This window comes from Erithacus rubecula (assembly GCF_903797595.1).
Source record: "Erithacus rubecula genome assembly, chromosome: 3".
Classification (NCBI taxonomy): domain Eukaryota; kingdom Metazoa; phylum Chordata; class Aves; order Passeriformes; family Muscicapidae; genus Erithacus; species Erithacus rubecula.
This window is the reverse complement of record NC_136689.1, coordinates 66,324,675-66,348,200: the sequence shown is the minus strand read 5'-3', so window position 1 is coordinate 66,348,200 and position 23,526 is coordinate 66,324,675. Positions and strand designations below refer to the sequence as shown.

At 41.4% G+C, this 23,526-nt stretch overlaps 1 protein-coding gene across 3 annotated transcripts in view; it reads right to left on the bottom strand.

Moving 5' to 3' along the window:
- Window positions 1–23,526, bottom strand: part of SLC22A23 (solute carrier family 22 member 23) — a 106,051-nt gene that overhangs the window by 35,480 nt on the left and 47,045 nt on the right. The gene's annotated exons all lie outside the window — the stretch shown is intronic.

Sequence of the window (23,526 nt, the reverse complement as noted above, 5' to 3'; positions counted from 1 at the left end):
AAATTCACCACCATCACTGGCATCTTCGGTTGCCTCAGCTGTCTTGTCACAAGTGAGTAGATAAAATTCAGTTCACTAGATCAAATGATTTCCTCAAACCCTGAATTCTGGCTATCTTTATTCAGTCAGAAGATGGATTTATCAGAACCACAGCCTAACAACAAAATTTTAAAAAATCACAGAAGAAATAGCAAACACAAAAATTGAACTGGTTTCTGGAAATTTTTTCACCAGTAAAATTGTAATAGAAGCCTCTATTTCACATTTTCCGTTTGCCCACATTGACTTGCACAGGCTAATGCTTTAGCTCAATAAACCTGCCACAAATGTTGTGTAGCACTTATTGGAATGCTGATACAGAAAGAGGCCTGCAAACATTCTTGATATGTTGCTGTCAGCATTGTTGCTTTTCTATGGGGTGTTTTTCTATGGTGGTTTTAAATTAAAATTTAATGGTTATTAAAATTTTAACTGAAAAGCTGTAAGAAAATAGGAAGAGATGACAGCTGCTCCTTCATTCACTCTCTAACCTGCAGCTTGCATTTATCATTCTAACACAGATTTAAAGTAACTGACCAGGAACTAGCTTGTAGATCAAATGTAGGATTAAACACCACACATTTTGCTCCCTTTCTTTTCAGCCAATACAAAATCTACTAATGGATCTTTGCCAATACAAAGGGAAAACGTATCTGTTGTCAGGCAGCCCAAATTTTCATTAGCCTAACCACAAACACAGCAGCTTTGGAAATGAAAGGGGGAGAAAAAGCCCTCAAAGACTCTCACGTGCTATAAAAAGCTTTTACATTTTAATTTGGTAAACAAGCTTAAAACACAGAGCTCCTTATGACATTAATATGGTTTCATTCTTACTTACGAAGTATCCCAAGCCTAGGAATTTTTTTTTTGTTGTATGCAAAGAGGTCACTTCCGTTTTATTTCTCTAATCTCCAAATATAAAGTGCTTCTGTTTGTTTTTCTAAACCTTAAAGTCACAGTTGCTCACAATCCAATATTCCTTCATTAAGTACAAGGTCGAGTTTTGTTGCTATAGAAACGGGAAGTCTGCATTAGATACATAAGGCTTTGGCATTTCAATTGCATTGCTCAGGTTAGTACCAGGTAAAAATAAAAATAGCCAACATACCAACTTTTATATAAAGTCAGGAAGAGGCGACAAAATATTAAAAAATGCATTTCATTAAGTCACTGCTGCACATTAAAAAACTCTACATGCAGCAGTTATTAATTATATAGAAAGGAAATAGCTTCAGAGATTGTTTAGCACTTATTTTTTTCTCTGGATTATCACATGCATATGATCAGTGTCTGCCCTTTCCTCTAAAAAAGCTGGAGATGACAAGAAATAATCCCTGCTCTAACTAGGTGAGCGTGACTTTCAAGCAACACCAGCAGCATATGAAACACCACATCTCTGTTGAAATATTTTACATACTGGGACAGCCTACTGACTTTCCAACATATCTGGCTTCAATTTTATAGAGAAAAGATTCAGCGCTGTAGTTTTCAGCAAGCATCTATCAGTCAACCCTTTCCCACCTCTGCAGCAAGGCCACCCTCTGCAGCAGCCTTGCCCTAGGAGCAGGAAAGGCACCCAGCTGATGCTCACACTGGGAGTCTCAATGCACCCAGGCACAAGGTCTCTGCAGCTGCAACAATTTCCACCCAGTTCATGTGACAAAACTACCAATTCAGACAAAATCACTACAAGAGTCAGATCATATTTACCTACCCATGGCAAATCGAGCAAGCAAGCTCCAGCTCCCTGAATCAATGAAAAAAATTTCCACAAAGAATTACTTTGTGGAGCATGGAGCAAACCCTCATCATACACACTAATCACCGAAATTATCATCAATATCAAAACCTCACAGATACATCCATTTGTTCTAATTGGAAAATTTTGTGTGAAGACACACATGTAAAGAATTTTGTTTCCTTGCCCAGCATTTTTATTCTATGCACTCAGTCAGAGCAGCAGATCCAGCTCAGATACCTAATTTCCCTAAGTCCTAGGCAAGTGATCATATGGGCAAGCTGAAACCTGCATGTAAAGCAGTATTGGGGCAGTGAAATCAGGCATGCTCAGGACACAGGGGACAGACTCTCTCACAGTCAATGGGCACTCAGCAGCAGTGGACAAACAAGCCAGACCCAGACAGCCCCTAAGGCAAAACTGCTCCACAGGCTGCAAGCCCATCCCAGCCCGAGGGCAGCTGTCTGACTGCAGGTGTGATCCAGACCTGGGCCCCACAGGCATCCCAGGCACAGGGCGCTGAACACGACACTCCTTGCACATGCACACTGCACCTCTGGCTGGGAAATGTGGAAACCAGGTCCTGGGGCCAGACATGTTGTGCCCAGGAGCACTCAGGCTTGCTAGGTGAGAGTAGGGAGCTACTGAAGAACCTCTGCAGAGCCCCAGGCTCAGTTCCACTGTTTTGTGCAGGGGGTCACTGCCCTGGGCATCAGCAGAGAGAGGCATGGTAAAACCACAGGTCAGAGGACAGGTTCACCAATGGAAATGCAACAGGCACTGGACTCTACATCAGAAAGGGCAAAATGCCTTTGCTAACAGCTTCTCTCCCTGGCACTGGGATGGACTAACTGGGCTGGTATTTACAACAGTTTTTCAGACAGCCTCTTCTGAAAAGAGGAAATGGGAAAGTGAGATAAAATCATGTAAGTATGCCATAGCCTGACATGTGAAACATTGTCCTTTCCCCTTTTCAGCTGTTTTTTCTCTCCCATTCTCTCCACCTGCAGGTGTGGTAGGAGCAGTCTATGAATGTACAGATGGGAAGAACTGCAGTATTTCTAGGTTAACAGCAGCTCATGTGGCCACAGAGCATGGCCCTGCATAGCCCACCTCCTCCAAATCCCACCAGGCAAGCTGTCACTGCCATGGAGGGAATAAGAGCCACAGGCTGTCCCTTCTCACTTGATCTTGCACTTGCACACTGGTAAATGATCTGTTTCAGATTTCAGCAACCCTCTCGTTTGTCTTAAAAGGCTGACATTTATTCTGAGAATATTTGCACAAGGATGAAAGGCAAATATCTCTATTAAAAAAAAAAAAGTAATTTGCAAATAGCATATCAAGAAGAAAAAGAGGCCACATTGCACTGCTTGAATAACTCTCTAGCATTCACTCACCCATCTCCAGACCCAAAACACAAAGAAATTCTTGTTCTGCAGTCCAAGTTTTAGCTCCATCTGAAACCACAAGGTAGCAGCTTTTTGTGCATTTCCAGTGTTCTCTCTCTGCCCAGTTTCCATCTGTGAGCCACCAAGACTGTAATTATATAGGAGTATCCCTTGGGGAAAATGGCCAAGACAAAGCACCTGAAGCCTGGCCAGCAGCATTCACACTGAAAAAAATCCCCAAGGAGACAGTCTGATTCTAGATTCACACTCACAGTTGCACATTATATTAAAAAAAGCCCCAAACAAAATTCCCCAGTTTCTGTCAGTTTTCCTTGTATTACTGCACGCCCAATACTCTTAATTCCTTCCATCTAAGCACTCGTCTGAGATTTTTTCCCTCCCTTTTGAAGCAGAGGAACATGAGACTCAGATGAAAAACACTCAAAATTTGAGAAGAATTCTCTGGCAATATAGCTTTAGGTATAAAATGTGGGACACCAGAAATTCCCAGTGGCAGTAACAGCCTAAAGCACCAAGGCTGTGTTTGCCTCAGCCTCAGCAGCGGCTCTACCCAGTTGAAAGTGAAGTGCAGGATGTGACCCTGAGAAAGAATGTTGCATTTGCCTCTGCTTTTCATCACAGCACAAAAGGAAAGAAAAAAACCTCTAAGAGAATTTAGTTTCACAAGCTGTTCAGCACCTCCTGCACGTCTCACCACCTCTGTGCTCCCTGAGGTCACCCTTTTGGCACGATGAGCTCTGCCACCTCCGTCACAGTGTTCCTGAAGACTGCTGGGAGGTGACCCTGTCCCTGCTGCTGCTGCTATGTTTCCTAATTCCCACCAAGCTTTCTCAAACCTCTGGGACCTTGTCTTCCTCCAACACTCTCTGTGGGATTTGCTCTCTTCTGTAAACAAATAATCTCACTGGATACTCCTAGAATAGCATGCCCCCCAAGCTAGCTTTTGGCTAGCTGATTGGATAAAATCACACAAAAACTATCAATAACTCCCAGACGAGTTTGCAGCTGGCTGCTAGGGAGGAAGGAAAATAAAATCCAGCATATCTGCTTATATACACGTATATATACATATATATTTCCCCTTGGTTACTAAACACAAACTTCTAAGAGGTGCAAGCCCTACCCATGGGCTACATACACTTCTTATGTCTCAATTAGCACATTTCTGATTCAGTCCTGGCCAAAATAGCCCAGGCTAAGCCAGCACTCTCTCCTGCATGAATTTAGACAAGGAGTACATCATCTTGATTGCCTTGCTGTCACCAGAAGGAAATAAGCATCATGTGTAAATACTTGATTTACTTTATTTAGTTGATTAGGGAACAGAAAATGAAGTAGCTCGTGGAAGCAAAGGTTATCACACACACTGCAGCACACAGACAACCACCAATTGATGTAAGCACAGGACAGAGACAGAGTGAAAGGGAAGGAAAAATCTAATTTCCTCTCTAGAGAAATCCAATCCACTGCCAAGAAAAGAGAACAGTAATAGACTGAACCTCCAATGGCCGAGTAATAGTATTATTTTCCCCCAACAGCACATCAGGACAGAAGTTACTCTAAAATACACCTGTGAAGTGACACAGATGCTCCTTCAAAGGTACTTTTCTACACATCATCAATTTGGTGAGAGTTCTTTAAAACACCTGCTAGCCCACCATTTAATTAACACATTTAATAAGTGTCAAGTCAGTTGCCTGAGCACTGACATAAGCTGAGCTGACGGAGCCGTCAGGCTGGCACCAGGGCAGGCAGCCAGCACGACACCTCACCAGATGTGCAGCAGCACACTTCATTTCTGCCCTCAGTAAATACCCTGGATGGAGCTGTCTTGATAGGGAAATATCTAATCAGAAGAGATTTCTTTCTTATCAGAACTAGATCAGATGATCACTTGGTATACAAAGACCAGGATAGTGCCAAAACTGATGCCAGGCAAAATACCCTTCAGATACACTATGGAGCCTCACAGAGAGGCATAGCATGAAAAGTGTAAATATAGCTACACCTCTCTTGCAAAATCCAACTAAAACACAAGGTGCAACCTTCCCTCTTTGCTTTCCACATGCCTGACTTGCTCCTGTAAAGCACAAATGAGTAATACACCACCCCTATTTCAGGCCTGATACTGCTCAATTGCATCAGGGTATTTAGATTGCCTGAGCTGCAGGCAGTGTGTAGCTACCCACAGGTGGAGGGTTTGGACCACAAGCACAGAGCCAGGTTGGATTCAATGCAGGGTGTTTACTCAATCCTCATTAACTTGGTTGCAAGAGCGGTGGACTTCCCAGGCACAATGTATATGCAGCAGGACAGGGCGGGGCAGGGGCAGGGCAGGGCAGGGCTGATCTCAGCTCCTCCAGGGACAAGAGACCTTGAGCAGAGGCTGCCTGACCCGTGTGTGGGATGCAGAGATGACTGCAACAATGCCCTGGATGCAAACTGTATCCCAAGGAGCATCAGTGGCAGAGAAAGAAGAATGTGTCATTCCTCCCTCTGTTCATCCCATGGCATCTGTATTTGCCAAGTTTTACATTGCACAAGACAAACAACATCTTACAAAACAGACAGCTGACTGCATAAGCAACCTTTAACACACCACACTGCCTGCCACTCACAAAGTAACAAACCCAAAGAAATGTTAAATCACATTTGAGTGGAGTTGCTGCAGTTGCCATCTATCCTACTTCCAGGGGAAGGCAGCAGCAGCAGCATCCCTGCAGCTCCCAGCCAACACTGACTTTTGGTGACAGTTCCTGTACGTGAATAACAGTATTAGGAAACAACACGAGGAGAATGCCCCTGGGAACTTCAACAGCAGTGACAAAGAGCATGAGAAATGGGTAGATACAGAACACACTAATTTCAGTTTAAAGATGACATAATTTAAATGCATTTAAAAAGGGATTAAAAAGCTTTACCATGACATAAGTTTTTATATATGGTAATTACCTTCTATAAAAAAAATTCTCACCAACTTCCAGTCAAAAATTTCCCTTAATATACTCTCCAAAGCCATATAAATATTTGTTCATTTTTGCAAAAACTAAGATTGCACAGAAATATATGGGATTCTTTCTTGTTCCAAAAAGATGGCTTTCTCTAAAGGAAATGCACAAATGGTCACAGCAATGCTTTGCAAACCTAACACCTCTGCTGTTCACAACAGCTGGCATGTTTTCTCTTAGCAGGATCTAAATCATTACTGACATCTTTTTGACAGGAGTGTACAAGAGGAGCTGAAACAAAAACTGATGTGAGATGTATCAGAGGAGTTCATTTTCTTTGATGCTTTAGTTGAAAGGGATCTGCATCTGTATTTGTTAGCGCATTTTTAACAATATTGTAGCTACTTAAAATAAGAACAGAGAAGAAATTCAATAGCTGGAAATCTACACATCTCTTAATTCATTAACTGGCAAACGATATTCCAACAGCAGCTGTTTCAAAAGCTCAGTTTGCAACTTTCAGATGGATGATGGTCCTCAAAGAGCCAGGAACAAAGAAATAACAGCCTGACACTTTGTTTCAGGTCTATTAAATGCTTCCCAGCTCACTGAGACAGCAGGGCAGTCCCTCTCTCTGCAAGAACTGATCCCACATGAGGTGCTCCTCCAAGAAGGATTTTTTCACCATTACCATCATGCTGTTGGATGAATGAATAGATGCACTGAGCCTTGGATTTGAGCACATTGTCAGCAAAACTGCACATTGCTAACGAGAATTTGACACAAGAGACTTGAGCTGGTTGCAGCCTAGCTTATCAAACAGAAAAGACAAGCATGGAAGAAAACTAAATGGAGGATCAAGAAATGTACTTGGTGCTTTTTAGGTGGTAATGAAGCTCTGCCTGCCCTGCACCCCTTGCCTCAGATCAAAGAGGGACAGCTGGTCTGAAGCACCTCACATCCAGAGCACAACCTCTGGAAAGCACCCTGCTCTTTTCACTTGTGTCAACTTCATAACAAACCCTCCATGGGCTTACATACACAGAGTCTAAGCATTGGGTACCATTTATTAAACTCTTGCAAATACAGTTGTAACCCCATACACATGTGCATGTATAAACATACACACATACTTATGGATATGTGTGCATATATAACAGTAAAGGAAAACCCCCTAGTTCCTTTTCCTCCCCTGATTCTCCTGTGATGTCAGAAGCAATGAGTGGAAATGAGGGTGATGCCCTGAATAACCCATCCCATCTCAGGGGGCCTGAATTGCTCAGGTGGCATCACCCTGTCAGAGAGAGCCCAGAGCAGCACAGCTCTGGCTGAAAGCTCACACCGAGGGCCAGCAGAAGTGCAGGCAGTTTAATCAAAAGCAATTAGTGAGCCTTTCTGTGAAAGGCTGTCACACACATGGCCCCCAGGGCACCCTCGTTTTTAAAGATTTATGCCACGCACTCTGGATAGATATTTAATGAACACAGTGAAGGGGGAACTGCAGGGATGCAGAGCCAATGAGCTGCTGTATTTTGAGTGCTTTAAGCAACACATGCATTCACTGGAGAAGGAGGTGCCACTCAGACTAAGGGGTGACTTTTGCATTAATAATTCTCTGTCTCCAGGGTTCAGCATTAACACTGACACAGGTCTGGAGAAGGCAAAGGAGGCAGACAGAATTGGGACACTCACCCAACAGGAAAGAACCATGCCAAACACTGCACACAACCACTGTGCCTGAATAAGAACAGGCAGGACAGCCCCTGGTCAGATGTCCTCTAATTTTAAGCCCACGAGGATACAAAAAGAAAAATGATGCTGTGATAAAGCAGAGATGGTGGGAAAACTTCTCCTGATATAAAAGCAAATGATGAACAGTTAGAAGTAGTACAGATATTATTTTTCCTCTTCTGTTTCCCAATGAATTTTCATTTTCCAAGTAACATTCCCATAAGGAAAGAAAAAATAAATTCTAGGGGAAAAAAGAGGAACAACCAGTGAAGATTTCATTTTGGTCAATTGATTTTAAAGCGAAAAAGATATGACATCCAACCTTGGGAAAAAATCTGCTCCCCGAAGCAACAAAAATTCTATTTTTCATTCAAAATCAAGTCTTAAGTATTTGGTTACAGGCTTTTATTCCTTATGTTAAAGGCATGGCCTCTATGCTGCAGAGAACACTTTCCACTTCTCTGTGCACACAGAGTGCTCTCTGTGGTGGGGTTTGCTTGTGGCTGGTTTGTGAGCAGCTCTGCAGTGAAGACTGTAATCCAATGGGCTCAGTGACAGTGCACAAAACTTGTCAGAGAAAGAGTACTCCCTTTCCAGCCCTCTCCAAGCACATCTCTGTTTCCAGCCAAGGTTAAGTCTGTAGGTACACACACACACACACAGAGGTGAGTACACTGGAACATCCCTCACATGCTGTTGTCACATACAACATAAAATGACCTCACAATTGCCAAAGCTTAAAAATTCCTTAAATTTCTTCCTTGCTATCTTTACAAATACCAGACAAAAGCTTTTGTGAAAGCTTTTTTCCTGTTAAGCACCAGAATTCCTTAATTTGGTAAAACCTGATTAGACATGAAGAACAATAAAAAGGGAATTGGCATTACAATGCCTCCAGCATCTCATATTTGCATGTAAATTGCTGTGCTAAGGATGGCTATGCAGTACCAAACCAGACCACCCAGAAACATCCATTGGGATTCAAAGTTTATCCAGAATCAACCCTGAAAAATGTGTGACTTTATTCAAGAGTTTCTCACAGTTAAAATGAATATGTTGCTTCATCAGTTTCAAATACAAATATATCCTGTTAAAACTGGGGTAAGAAATAAATTTTTTTGCTGAATGGATGGAAAGCCTTCAATTGCTTTGTAATAACTTTGGAGAAGAGAAAGACTATGTTTCTTCACGTCTTCCCTCCATGGAAGCTGGCAAGTAGGCTGGGAATAGATGGATCTTCCTGAGTAGAAGCCATCCTCCCATGGGTATGTTCACTTTTCTACAGTGAAACCCCTCTTCCACGAAAACTCCTGCCACTTACAGGAGAGTTCAAACACGGCAACACTTGCTGAGTTGTTCCAAATAAAACTCGAATGAATTGCTGAGCTAATTAATAGCCCAACATTAAAAGGAAACCAAGCTCCTTGGCAAGAATCCAGCTGCAATTCATGAAAGCGGATTTCACTTGTTTCGATTACAACAGCAGTAGACTTTGTACACATCACAGCTACAGCTAGAATTGTGAAGATATATGCCCAAACCCACACCTTGAGAAATTAATGACAGTTAACCTTCTCTTAGCAGTGGCCAATTATTTCTCTAAATGATTTCCTGTTTCAAGTGCAACCTCCTGTCAAGTGGTGCTTTGCTGTACCTGTGATGGTACAAAGACAAAGAGAGGAGCTGTGGCAGAGGTGATTCTGTCTAGGAGATAACCTGGCAGAGCCTGGTGCAGACTCCACCTTGCCTAGGCACAGTAAAGCTGTACTCTTAAGGTCAGATAATCCTAGGGAGGTTCTCTCCGCAGTAAGTTCTGCTACTGACTTTGAAAACAAAGCAGTTTTGCCATTATTTGTGTTCTTGTTTGTCCATCAATACTTAGATTGCTTATTGTACATAAATGGCACCACGAGTCTTATGTGCTGTTTCCTGTGCAAGGGCTGCAGCGTGTGTCATGTTAGACCATCTCTTCTCAGGCAACAGTTTCAGGTATTTCAAAAACCTCCTATATTTACCATCCTTTTGTAGCAAGAGAAAAATATATAGAAGGTGGGAGAGTGAGAAAGAATGACAGAAAGAAGATTGTAGTCATGGGATGGGAGATAGTTAAAAGAAGGATTGCTCCTGGCTCATCGTATCAGATTTCCTTCCCACATTTAGCTTTGAATAAATCATTCTATTGCTTGATACAACAAAAATAATTCAGTTACTGTTTCCAAATTTTCCTTTGTGTCTCCTTGCAGAGCCAGTAAGGGGATAAAAAAGGGCTGAACTGGAAGAGTACAGGAGTTGAGATACAATTTTCAACTCCAACACCAGTTTGCTTCCTGACTGCATAAAAGAATGTGGTAAACAACATGAGAATTCCTATCCATGAGAAAAATTCTGAGAGATGAGAGGAAAAAAGCCTTTGTGGCTGATCCTGCCTCTGCTGGTGTGACTGTGGATCCTCAGCACGCCCATGCAGGGCTCAGACACCACCACCTCTCAGGGCAGGTCCCTGTGCCTGCAGGCACACAGCAAACCTGAGCACACTCTGGCCATGTGCTTCTCCTGGCATAAGCAGCACAGGAATGTCTTAGAGGCTTGCCTTTTACCCAGATCAGGTAACCACACATCCAACAGAACATGAAACACTCTCCACAGCTCCAGAGCAGCACCAGGCACGTGGCTCAAAGGGCAAAGCATCCCCAGGAAAGGAGGGCAGAGCCCTTTGCCAGACCATTCATAGCACAAACCTACAAACTACTTTCTCAAATACTTCGGGGAACAAGGAGGAACTGATTCCTGGCTACAAACTCATTTAACAAGTTGCACAGTCCAATTAGGAAAACCTTGTACCTTATATCCAGATTTTACAAAGTTACCAGCTAAAGAACTACTTACTAAAGGTAATCTGTGTTACACGGGAAACAAGAATAACTAAATCTGAAAGACCTGTTTTTGCTGAAAAAAAGTCTGTGGACACATAATTTGAAAAAATAGAATTAATGTTCACTTATATTTGTATATGTTTACAGAAGCTGAGAAGAAAAAAGCTGCTCCCCTGTCTTACTGAGTGATGTTTCTAATCAAAATTAGAATTTCTCCAGATCCCTAGAGAAAGCTGCTGCAAAAGGCTGTCTGGCACTGGACAGTAAACAGATCTCTTTACACATCCCTGTTCACTTGCATGACATTCCCAGACACAGGGAAATTTTAATCACTGTTTTCTCATCTAAAAACAGGGCCAGAGCCAGAGGAACTGGAAAACTTGGAATTCAGGCTGGAACCATAGAGCACTTGGTCTGCTCCAGGTGGCTCCTAAGAGGTTTGCATGGGGAAGCACCTTCCTTCAGTTCTGCCTAAACACAGAACACCAAATTTAAGCTCAGGTTTTTAAGAATGGGGTCATCTGTTATTATCACTATTTGCTTTTTTTAACAGCAATAGAAGCCTATATATGGCTATGCCACAATAAAATACAGAATTTAGAAATCAGAGCTACAAAATTAACCACTAAATAACAATTCAGTTAAGCCATTTCTTCAGCCACTTCCTCACATTTCTAATTTAGCCAGATGTTTCACACAGAAGCAGGAATATATTTTCTACCAAGGGTTTGAATAGACAGAAGTAAACAAAAAAAATCCCTTTTCTAAATAAACCAACTTCCTTTCCAGCTCTTGCCCAAAGGAGAGGAAATGTCAGGCATTTACAAAGGCTGGGTGACATAACACCCTGACTTGCTCCAGATGAGTGAGGTGCCAGATATTTGCATAAGAAATCACAAATGTGGGAGCAGCCCAAGGCACACAGAACCTGCCCAGCTTTGTACACAGTGTCAGCACAGTGCTGGGAGAGAGCACAGGTACCTTATCCCACAGCAGCAAGTGGGGAAGGGTCCTCTTATTTTGGTCACTCTGCCTCTTGCACTCATTGTGCAGAACCAGTGGTGAAATAAAAAAATGCCTTCTCAAGAAGAAAAAAATTGCAAAGCAGCTAATTAGCTTTTGCCCTCTGTTTCACTCTGCAGCAAGAGACTCTCGTGCTGTCATGCAGTAAAGCTCATTGCCCTGCCCTCAGCTCCCTGCTTGTATTTTCCAGCATCCACTGCCCAAGGGTAAATTGCCAGTAAATACAGAGGATGGGTACTCCAACAACACACAACCACCTCCAACAATTTCACTACCAGTAATGAGTTTCCCTCACCCTAAATCCAGACATCACACACCTACACCTTTGTCTACACAGACTTAAGTCATTTGTGTAACCTTCACCCTGAGGTGGTTTTTCTTTCAACCTGACCAGAAGCTGTTGCTCAGATCACTTTGCACCTGACTGCTGTAGGGCTATAAATAACACATCCACAACACAGCCTTGAGCTCACAGGCATTTGATTAAAATAAAGTCAACTAAAAGGCAGACCACATTTGAAATGGAAACAAATGGACACAGAAGGATTGAGGAGTTGAAAGAGAATTTCTGAGCTAGTTACTGTCAGGCTGCCATCTCCATTGCTGTCCTGGTATCATCAGCAACATTTCTGCGTAATCACTTAAACAAAAATCAAAGCAGAAAGAAAATACTATTTTTTAGGGGGCATAGAATTGAGAACAACACATCAATATAATAACAACAATACCACCACCACCCAGGGACAACTTAACCACATTGATATATTCACTCATGGCTGGCAGAAAGTGGTATGAAATCCCCTGAAAGGAGAAGACAAACACTGGTAAACAGAAAGGGAACAAAGCAAATCATCAGCTCCTGCCTTGCCCCAGGCTGGCTCACTGGCAGGCTGGAGATGGCTGAGCCTTGTCACTTGTGGCCTTCTTCTCTTTAAAGGAACTCCATTTATAGCCTATTTTGGAACTCCAGATATGAGAAATGAGATGCTGATATAGATGGAGTCTCCTGGTTTTAGGCATCCTAGCTTAGTTTTAATACTGACTCAGCTGACTGGCAAAGAATCACCTGCAAACAGCAAGGAAGATTAAGATCTGAAGTGTGGCAGCAATTTCATTTCCAAATCCTTCTGCAACACAGGAAAACTCCCTGTGCAGTTCACCACACAGAGGAGAGCGAGGAGCAGAAAATATCCAAGCTGTGTTCAAAGAAGGAAAGGTGTAGGCGTGCAGGGCTTGCACTGATGTATTACTGACTTATCAGTAGCTAACATATAAAACCAACTATAAAAGCAACAGATGTAAAATATTTTCTATTTTAAAAATCACTGCACACTCTTCCTAGAAGGTACAAAGACTCAGAGCTGACTTTCCAATTTGAGCAAATGCCTGTACAAGCATAACAAAGAGGGAAAAATGTTAAGGAGGAAGAAAAAAATACCCCACAAACCCAAACTTGCTCTCCCTGACCTGATCACAAATAATGCAACAAGAGCCCTTGCACTTAAGTACAGGTCCTAAATACACAAATTCTAAGTTTCATTTTTTGGGAAATGAATTCATTGAGAGGTATGCAAAATAAATAACAATGTTTGAATTTGTTGCTAGTAAGGACATATCCATGTCTAAATACTAAAAATATATCACATGTAAAGCTCTATGCCTAACCATTAATTTTCATACATCACACCAGATTCAATTGCCTGTTAAAAGGATCTTCCCTTTTACTCCTTAGTCAATTATTCATTAACCTCCTAGAAACATTCAAAGAAAGCACAATTTATTTCAGAGACAGATAGGAATTTGTAATTATAAAGATTTCTGAATTTAAGTTTTTTCTAATGACAGAAACAAAACAAGAGACAACAAGATACCTAACTGGCCAACATCAGGATGAGCTCCAGACAAATAACTTTGGACATGATTTTTGGTATTGAATCACCCATGTCATAACAACATCTGCAAACATTTTCAGCTAATGAAAGCATGCTCAGCAGGAGTCTTACATTAGAACCCCTCCTGCAGCCTGTGAAACAAGTTAGCCTGGGCTTAAGCTTCCACTTATGACTGACCACACTATTTCTGCTTCAACAAAACACGTTGGATGCTAAAGGAGACAAACAGACATTTGTACCACTGCAAGCATCACCAAGTGCAACAGACAAGGCTTAATTAAAACAAGAGTACAATGTATATCCAACCACCCTAAGAACATATTATTCTTGATTATATCTCTCACCACCAGGTATTTCCCATCAAAGAGGAGAAAGTATCTCTGTTCCAGCCTCTTCCTTCCATGGTTTCACACATGAACCACTTAATGACTATGTGCTGCAGCATATGTAGTCAGTTAATATTTATCCATGCTTTCACTACTTACCTTATATGACCAAAGGAGCCTAAAAAAATCAGCCCCCACCAAAAAAAAAAAAACCAACCCAAACCAAAAAACCAAAATGAAACAAAAAAAAAAGAAATCCATGCTCTGAAATGACATGTCAATTTACGTAGGTATGAATGCTGCTTTTAACATGCCTTCACTATGAAGTAGTCTGGGTTTCTCATTCACATCTTGCTAGAAAGACTGTGGGCTGAGGGAAGAGTATTTCTTCTTCATGTCCTGACTTTTTTGACTCAAGTAGGGCAACTACAACTGGCACGTGGATTTTGGAAACAATTTATAAATGCTTCAGAAGAAGGGGAAACAACACCTGCTTCAGTATCAGTGAGCATCAGAATGCAGCTGACTTACACTGCACTGTCCAAATCCCAGGTTGATTAAAAATATCCTGTCTCCCAAAGATCCACAAACTGGGCTCCACAACAGCTGAAGCAAGTTTATTCTAAAGTTCAGATGGCTTGAAGTTGAGAGCAACAAGCAATATTTGAGACATGATTTCATTCCGAATTCAACAGAACTAAGATACTGTATTAATTTAAAAAGTGCTGAAAACAGCTAAGTGCAAAATTCTCTGAGGTATAATTAACACAGTGCTAGTGTGAGTGTCCCAGCAGCAAATATGTGATCCCCTTCTCTGCAAAACAGACCACTCTTCTTCCACTTAAGTGAACTTCTCCCCCCTTTCGAATTTTTTGCAGTGAGAACAGAAAATTGCTTTGGCATTAAAGAGGGGTTTTTGTTTGGTTGGTTTTGTTGCTGTCTTTTTTTTCAATAAAAACAAACACAAAACTACTGCATGTTTTAAGTAGTGATAAGTAAGAGCAGGGGTGGGCAGTTTCCAGCAAGGGAGAGGCAGATCTTTCTGCAAATGCATTTATCTAAGAACACCTTGTGCACACTAGGTCTGGCCACAGGTTGCCTGGGAAAAGCCATGCACAGCTGTGGTGCACTGAACAGCATCCCTCTAGCACAGCAGTTTTTGTGGAATTGCACAGCTGCCAAGCCACTGGGGGCTCTCACCCCTGCCCTGGATCTTGGGGCTGCTTTGCCACCAGGCTGGTGATGGAGGCCATGAGAAACAGAGCACACAGCAAGAATGAGAGCAGGAGATGAAACAGGGAGAGCAGGGATGGCAGCACTCCCTAATTATAAAGAGAAAAACAAAAGCCTGAGTTTGAGGCTAACCCTGCCTCATCACATGTCACTACTGTCTCCACAGCCAGCTGTCAGGTCAGACAGCTGGTTGTGCAGCCCTGGGGAATGGTGTTTGTCACCAAAGCACCACAGGCACAGCACAGGAGACACTTTTATTCATGAGATATGATCCTCACCACATTCCTTGTCAGGTGAGCAACCAAAGCACTGGATTCCCAAATACATGTGCAAATGTGGATGAGATGGAGTGGGTAAAGTCTGGTTTCCATAATAGCTTTAAGATAACTAGTGGTGCCTGCAAGTGTTAAAGATTTTTAGATTAAGCACTTCATAAAAGAAGTCACAAAGGTCTAATATTACCAGCATTTTCCACACATACAACTCATTGAACAAACTGATCCCTATAATAAGTTACACACTGAAGGGTATGAAGATCCAAAGCCCAAGACCTAATGTACTTCATATAGGATTAGAAAAAACAAAGCCATGGCTGAAAGAATTAAGTTCTGTGACTGCATTCCCCACGAGAAGCTCACTACAAAGAGCTGCATGAGCTCCAAATGCCAATGTCTGTTGGAGTGAATGCAACAGCCTGGGACACTAAGGGGCTTAACTTCTTTGGAATGAAATAAGGAGAGGCAACAGGGAAATAATTTTGCAACACATTTACAATGCTGGCAGCACATCAGATTTCTGTATCTTATATTAGGAAACAAAGGCATACCAATCCTTGGTGTTACAGACTTAGTGTCATGGGCCAAATCTGTTCCTAATCCAAAGGCATAGATCTGAGTCTTAATAAATAATCCCCCAAAAGCAGCCTGCCCTACCCTCTTTCCCTCTTCCTATTTGCTTCTGTGTTAGATGCCTGAAGATGTTTCCCCCTCAAATCTAGCCTTGCCATTGCATACATTTCAAATGCTTCAGCAGCCACCATCAGATGCCTCTTTGAGAGAGGCCAGAGCCTATTCTGGGATAGCTCTTTGAAAGAGTAAGATCTTCCTCTCCTACATATCATAAACACACAAATGAAAGCAACTAAAGAAGTGAGAACTTGGAGAAGAGTAATTTCTTTCTCAGGAAAAAGATGGAGGATGTATTCTGCATGAGAAATTAAGGAATACAAATTATGATGTGAAGGGAATAAGACATTTCTCTTCCTTGAAGATACTAGCAAAATACAGAATTTGCTTATTTCATTGGTGCAGTCCTGCTTATTTCCAAAACCAGGCAGCATATCAGGTCTCTGCACTGAGTAGAGATATGGAGTGATGCCTTGTTCAGAGATCCTGACTCTCTTTTCAAAAGGCTCTGAATCCCAAGCAGCCTGGCACCCATCCCCTTCCCACAGCCAAATACCATACACCCCAGACATCCCTTGCTTCTACTACAAACTTACCATCCTCTGTACCAGTTTTATAGCTATAGCTAAATTGTTTCCAGCACCTGAGTACACTTCCTATTGCATCTTCAAGCTAGACTTTGATAGAGATGCTTTTAAATCATGTCTAAAGATTGCTGAAAACCTAAAGTGTACTGAAATAAGCTGGTGACCTTTGACTTGGCAACTTCATTCAGACATCTCAAAAGAAAAATTAAAACAAAATCCTGAAAATCCAGGAGCAGTTAAAGAATGGGAACAACACTTAAGAACTTAGGATTTTTTCCGAGAGAAATTCCATACATAAAATAAAATATCCTTATAATTTTTCTTCAGCTACTGCTTTCCTTCCCTCATTGGGCATGCACCCACCCACACAGAGAAACCCTGACCTTTCTCATTCCCAAACTCCTGACAGTGAATTTGTGCCAATCTCCCTGCAAACACCACTTAAATAGTCCTCCCCAGTGCAAGAACTACCACACACCACAGGAGTCAGATATAGTACAAAGGTAAATTTAGAAAGTCAGATACACTGAATGACATTTTTGTTGCTGCTCTTGCACACCCTGAGGTGACTCGGGCATTCCCGAGAAGGGGTGAGTGATGCTCCTTCTTACACAGGCAACACTTGATGACAGGCTTCAGTTTTAACCTGCTGACAAGTTAAGTGCACTGCAGAGATCCCACATGGCCCAAGAAAACCTCACCTTATTTTCAGACATACTCCCTGCCACTTACTTTTTATCTCCAACACTCTGCTATGTACCATTAGTCTTCCTTTCTAGAAAACTTGTTCAGATGTGTGACTTTTTACAGGAGATAGTTCAGGTATGACAGTTGGCTGATTTTTATTTCAAGAAAAGGTTAACAAGCAAAGGCAAGACCCACTGAGGTGAGTGGGGATTTAGGGAGTGAGGGTGAACCCTTTAAATACAACACTCACTTTTCTGTACTTTTAAAGTTGGAATTATATTAGCTCTATTTGAATCTCTGAGTAAAATCCTTTTAATTCTACATTTGAAACTCAGTACCCTTGCCATAAATTAAACTAATTCTAAAAAAAAAAAAAGAAACTATATTAATTCAAAATATTGTTCAAGGAAACAATGGTTTGTTTCTCAAAGATTTCAAACAAGGCAGACACTGAGCTTGAAAAGCCACAGACCAATGCCCTGAAACAAGAGTCTTGTAGAAGGTCTAACTCACCTCCTGACAGCTAAACTTTTCCCCAAATGGCAAAAACAGAGTTTGTAAATATAAGTTTGTTTAAATTAACATATTTCTATGGGCTTTGAACTTGCCACTGAAAGCAAGCTGTGGGAATTGGGAAGTTTCAGGATGTGGAAAGCTTATGCTTCTCTTCCCTCCGGTATCCACTATGTTATCTACTCTATCTAAACTCTGAAGGACATGATGACCAGAAACAAAAAACCACAATGCTTCCTTTGTTTAATGACATGTTAACTTGAAAGAGCAAAACCATATTTTGGTAAACTTCTATTTTGCTCAAAGAAAAGATCATTTGAACAAGCTTTTGTTTCACTAATAATTAGTCTGTAAATGAAGAGCTTTTTAATTCCATTTTTCATCCAAGCTCCTCTTGGCAAATGCCACAAGGGGAAAACAAACATTAATCAGGGATCTGAGCAAGTGTATGCTGAGCCCTATAACTACTTCAGTGAGCACGTGCACACATGCAGTTCTCTAGGAATAATGCCAAATGAATGTGACAACCATATTTAATTACAAGTCAACACATTTGAATTACTACCAGCCAGTGGTCACCTACTTCCTATTGAAAAGCATCTCAAATAATGAAATTCTGACTTTACCTTAAAGTTTCAGCCTTGCTGTCTGAAGGCACAAATATAAAATCTATAGCCAAATCCTTGACTTCCTGCATTCTAAATACCTTGTCAACGTTAAGATCCAAAGTTGGGATTTTAGAGGAACAGAAATCACCTCATGCACCAACTATCAGACACACTGTAATTTTGGGTATTATATTAAGCACTCTGCCTACTTAATTTCCTCCTTTCTCATCAATTTCTTCTTGAATTCTGGCTGACACACAACATTCAAGACCTTTGCATTTTAAAACTACTCTGGCCATCCTTTCATTACAGACAAAAGAAGGTTTTCTGGCTCAGATGTTGATGATTGTCACCAGCCATGTTGAAAACCAATAAGACAATGTTCATAAACAACACTGTATGAAGCTTTAAATATGCATCAAAAGAAACAGGCTCATATCTCAGATGCAAAAATTGACAGTGTACATATAAAACCACACAAAACCATGCTAACAGGTAAAATGCATTTATAGAGCAAATTATACTTTTGTCAGAGAGATTAGACAAATATATTTAAATATACTAAATAAAATTTGAATTCTCTTGCATGTGTGTTCACTGTAGTATCCCTTCTTAAATATATCCCTAAACAGATCCATTCCATTTACCAACACGGTCTTACTGCCATAAATTAAACTCAGTTTGATGATCATGACATATTCTTCATTCTTCTCATCCTCTTGTTTAAGGGGAAATACAGAGATTACATATCCTCACAAACAGCCTGCTCAGGCAGGAAAAATGCGGTGTCCTGTCAGACAATGTTTTTTGCTTGGAGGATGGAGACACCTCATTGTGACTGCTGTGCTGTCCCTGGCATGACTCAGCTGTCAGGCTTGGTTGTATTTTTATAACTGGCATGAGCCACCTCTGACCAACACATTACCTCCACCTGCACCACTCACCAACCTCCAAAAGACTTCATATGAGCCAGGTACCCCAAGCCCTGCCCAGCATGGGTTTGTCTTCTGTGACACAAGTCAGAACAGCCACCAGGCTCAGAGCTCTACACCTACTTATTTAACCTAAAAGGAGAGGCCACTTTCTTTCTTCTCCAGGCTGTGCTACTTCTTTTATTCAGTTGCCTTTAGGGAACTCCTCTGCTCCAGAAGCAGGAAATATCTCACATCACAGCAGCTTGTCCAGGAAGCTCTGAGACACTCAAGCATTTTCCAGCCTTGCCAGCCATGTACCAAGGCTTCATCACTGGAGTCTGGTTCCCAGAGTCACTAGGTCAGTCACTGCCTTGGTTACACCCAGGCATGCACAGGGTTCTACGTGAAACCTCAGTGGCCACCTACACAGGGGGAGGGCATGGGCTGAGATCTTGTTTACAGGAGCACTCAATGTTCTAAACATGTGGAAACTTGGCAATGGTGAGCAAAGCTTAAATGCCTTTTCAGCTTCTACCTATTTAGCTAGTTACTTCTAAAGCACATGCAAACATCTCCTTCTGCCCTTCAGCTGAAGCTGAGAGCCCTCTGAAAATGCTGAATCCCAAGAGTGTTGGAGTTGGTGGGATGATATTGCCCTGAAACAAAACACAAAGCTGGGCCAATACATCTGCCTCTGTAGGTCTGCTGACCTCTCTGATGCCAGATGAACTTCCTCTTTGATTTCTCCTTCTGACTTCCCCAGTTGTCAAGCCTGGCTTCAGAAGGAAGGCCAAGGCAATGAGGAGGAGCTGCATGCCAAGTTTGTGGTGTGTTGCTGGCACAGATCCTTGTAAATAAAGGAGACTGCACCAAATCCCCTGAAAGGATCCATGATTCACCATGGTAGATGTGGTACTTGGGGCATCTCTTGTTGTTTTGTCTGTAAGCCCAGCTTCCAATCCAAATTATGGCTGTGCCAGGTTCTCCACCTTGAGGAAAAAACCTTGAGGATTTTGGCCTGATTTTGTGTGACTGAATCTGGTCAACAAGCTCAAAAGTGATGCAGACACAGGGAAGAGGAGAAAGTCGTGGGGCAAGGAGGAAGATCCCTGTGACTTAATGGGCTACACGAGTTAATTTTTTTTAGGAAAACAAGTTTTGAAAAAGTTAAGGTAAATGGAACAACAAGCACTTTGTCCTAGAGAGACATAAAACAAAGTTGGGAAATTGGGAATTTGTGGCAGAAGCATGCAGCAAGACTTCATTCAGGATATTTACTTTACAAGGCAAGTCTCACCTGATGCAGCCACAGAAGTTACAAAGCTGCTTTTAAACTACAAAGCCAGAAAAGTGATAGGGCTGTAAGAAATGCTCATTGCTTTTGTAGGAGCTGTCACACCTTCAGGACTTTGCCCTTCTTGGCACATGGAGAGCTGTCAGAGCATTTAAAATGCCTTGGTTCTGATTAACACTAATTTACTCTGTCGCCAACTTAAGTAAGCTGCAAAACTTGCCTGAAAGAACCACATGCAAAAAGCTCAGTTGAAGATCTGTGCTGCTAAAATTAGCTACCAACCTATTAAAAATATCCAAAATTCAGCCTTGGTGCAGCAAGGGTGGCTATTATGCTCTGATGTCCACCTTGTCCTAGCAGTTACCATAAGCTGCTCATGACTCTTTCCTTACATTCTCTACTTATTTTCTACTGGCAGATTTCATCTTAAGAGTATAGAATAAGTTAATATAGGAAACATAGAGAAAGCTTTAATATAGCAAAAAAAAGTTTTTCCTTCAGGTCAAGCTGGCTTGATATTTCAGAAAAAAAAATCTGGAGTTATTATGCACAATATGAGATCATATGCACTATGGAGAAGGGAGAATGTGTTGGCAGCACAGAACATGAAATGATATGGGCAATTTGGCTGACAGCAGGAAAGATTGTTTGGATTAAATAAAAAGAAGTGTTGAATGTTTGCCTGTGCCAAGAAAGCTTGACCCCTGCTTTTAAGAGGGACATATAAATTGGTTCAACAATTTAACAAAGTTTCATTATGCAGTACTTAATGCCTGGAAAAAAAAATGCCAGCCTTTTATACTTACAACTTGCAAGGTGCTGAATCCCTGCAAGCATGTTTGCTCAACACTCTTAGCACTGAAAACACAACACCAGGAAGAACTCTTTTCTCCTCCCCACTTCTGCAGGGGGTCTCCACCTTCTGCAGGATTTGTTCAATACTGTCACAGTCTATCAGTTCTGTCTGGCACAGGGCAAAATGAAAGTGAAATGAAGTATTCTCCCCATTCTTTCCAAAGGCTTAGTGGTACAAATAAGCTAGCAAACTGGATTTCACTTCAGCACCTGAGAAGCAGCTTAGAGTAAACACCTTAGAGTAACACACTGGAGAAGCAATGCTCTTTGCAGTAAGTTGGGTGTGACAATGCCCAAAAGAGTATGGAGAACCTATAGCACAAGGCAAATCCAGCCTGATATCTGTATTTCTGCATCAATTCTGTCAGGCTCAGTCCTTCTACTGGCATGAGCAGCTATAAGCATTTACCCTGAAGGCATAACAGTGCTGCCTTACATAAATAATGAACTCTTCAGATGGAGACAGAGCTCAAATAGGGAATCAAAATCAAGAACAAATAAAACAAAAGAAAACTCCAGTCAACTAACATACTTTGTCAAGCTGGCAGCCAAGCAAGCTGTCTTCCCTGCACTCCTGCATTACTGTCAATTATCTGATCTCACTTCAGCTACTTTTACTTCAAATATTCCAATGTGTCACCTCCCTGCTCACAGGTACATTGTTAATAAAAAAGACATGGGAAATTATTTTAAATGACAGAGACTCAGTATGCAACATGCCAGTTTTTCACAAAGCAAACTGTATGACAAACACAGACAAATATATATTGCAGCAACAAGAAAAAACCCCACAAACACACAGCCAACACACATGCAGCAGGAAGCTTTGTTTGGGAAGCTTTTCTGTGTTTTTGTGGGGTATGTGAGGGATTTTTGTAGGTTTTCTGTTTGTTGGTTGGGTTGTTGTGGGGTTTTTTTAAGAGTTTTTTTTTTTCTGGGGGACCCAAAACCAGGTAAAAATTAAGCAAAACTACAACAGTTTGTTCAACATTCCACCGATTCTCACTTTAAAAAAAAAAATCTGAGAAGGTCATCCACCAAAACCAGAGTACTTCAGAGCTGCAGCAACACAAGATGACAAAGATTACTTAGTTATTGACAAAGTCAGACACATTTCTCAGAAGAGGTAGGTAGGGACAATCCTTCTGGGGAAAGAAATGTACATTTGCTTTGCCAGTTTCACATGAAGTCTCTGCAATGTCTCCCAGGCTACATATAATGTACAGAGAAAACAGTAGTTTCCACTCCAGGCCCTGGATGATAGCCTTCCTCTTTACAGAAAGCCATTCACACTTTATTTGTACATCTACCTACACCTCCCTGCTCTCCCTCCTCCACTGCTATTTTTCTGGTTGAGAATCAGACTCCTGCAGTGTGAAAATCAAGACACTGCCAAGAAGCATCACTGAATATAAATGAATTTATCAAAAATGAAGGAAGCCTAAAATACTATCACAACCTGAATGTTCCAAATAAGAATTTCTTATCCCTGAATCAGTATATTTTACAGCTCTCTGTACGGCTTTCTTTTCCTGTTATTGTTTCAGATGAGCTCTGCATCATATGAGATATTTGTACCAAGTACACACAGAACAACTTAACAGGAAAAGACTTCTTTCACACTTCCCCCAACCTTCCCAAGTATATCTAATACAAATCCTGTCCATATTTTTCAGGTTTTCATTTAAAACTGAAATAGATTTTTATTCCTCCGAGAAAAGTTCCCTCTCATTTTTAAAAGTTTCTGTTAAAGACTTCTTGAACATATTTTAAAACAGATCAAGCAAATTCTAAATTTGGAGTTTCACCTTTCCAAAAATATTCACATACATTTTTCTATTCATGTCCCTGTCAAAGTTACTTGGGAAATAATTATCAGTATCTTCTTTGTTGTGGCTGTCTAGGAGCTATATATACATGCACAATGGCAGAAGTTTCCTGGGTCATT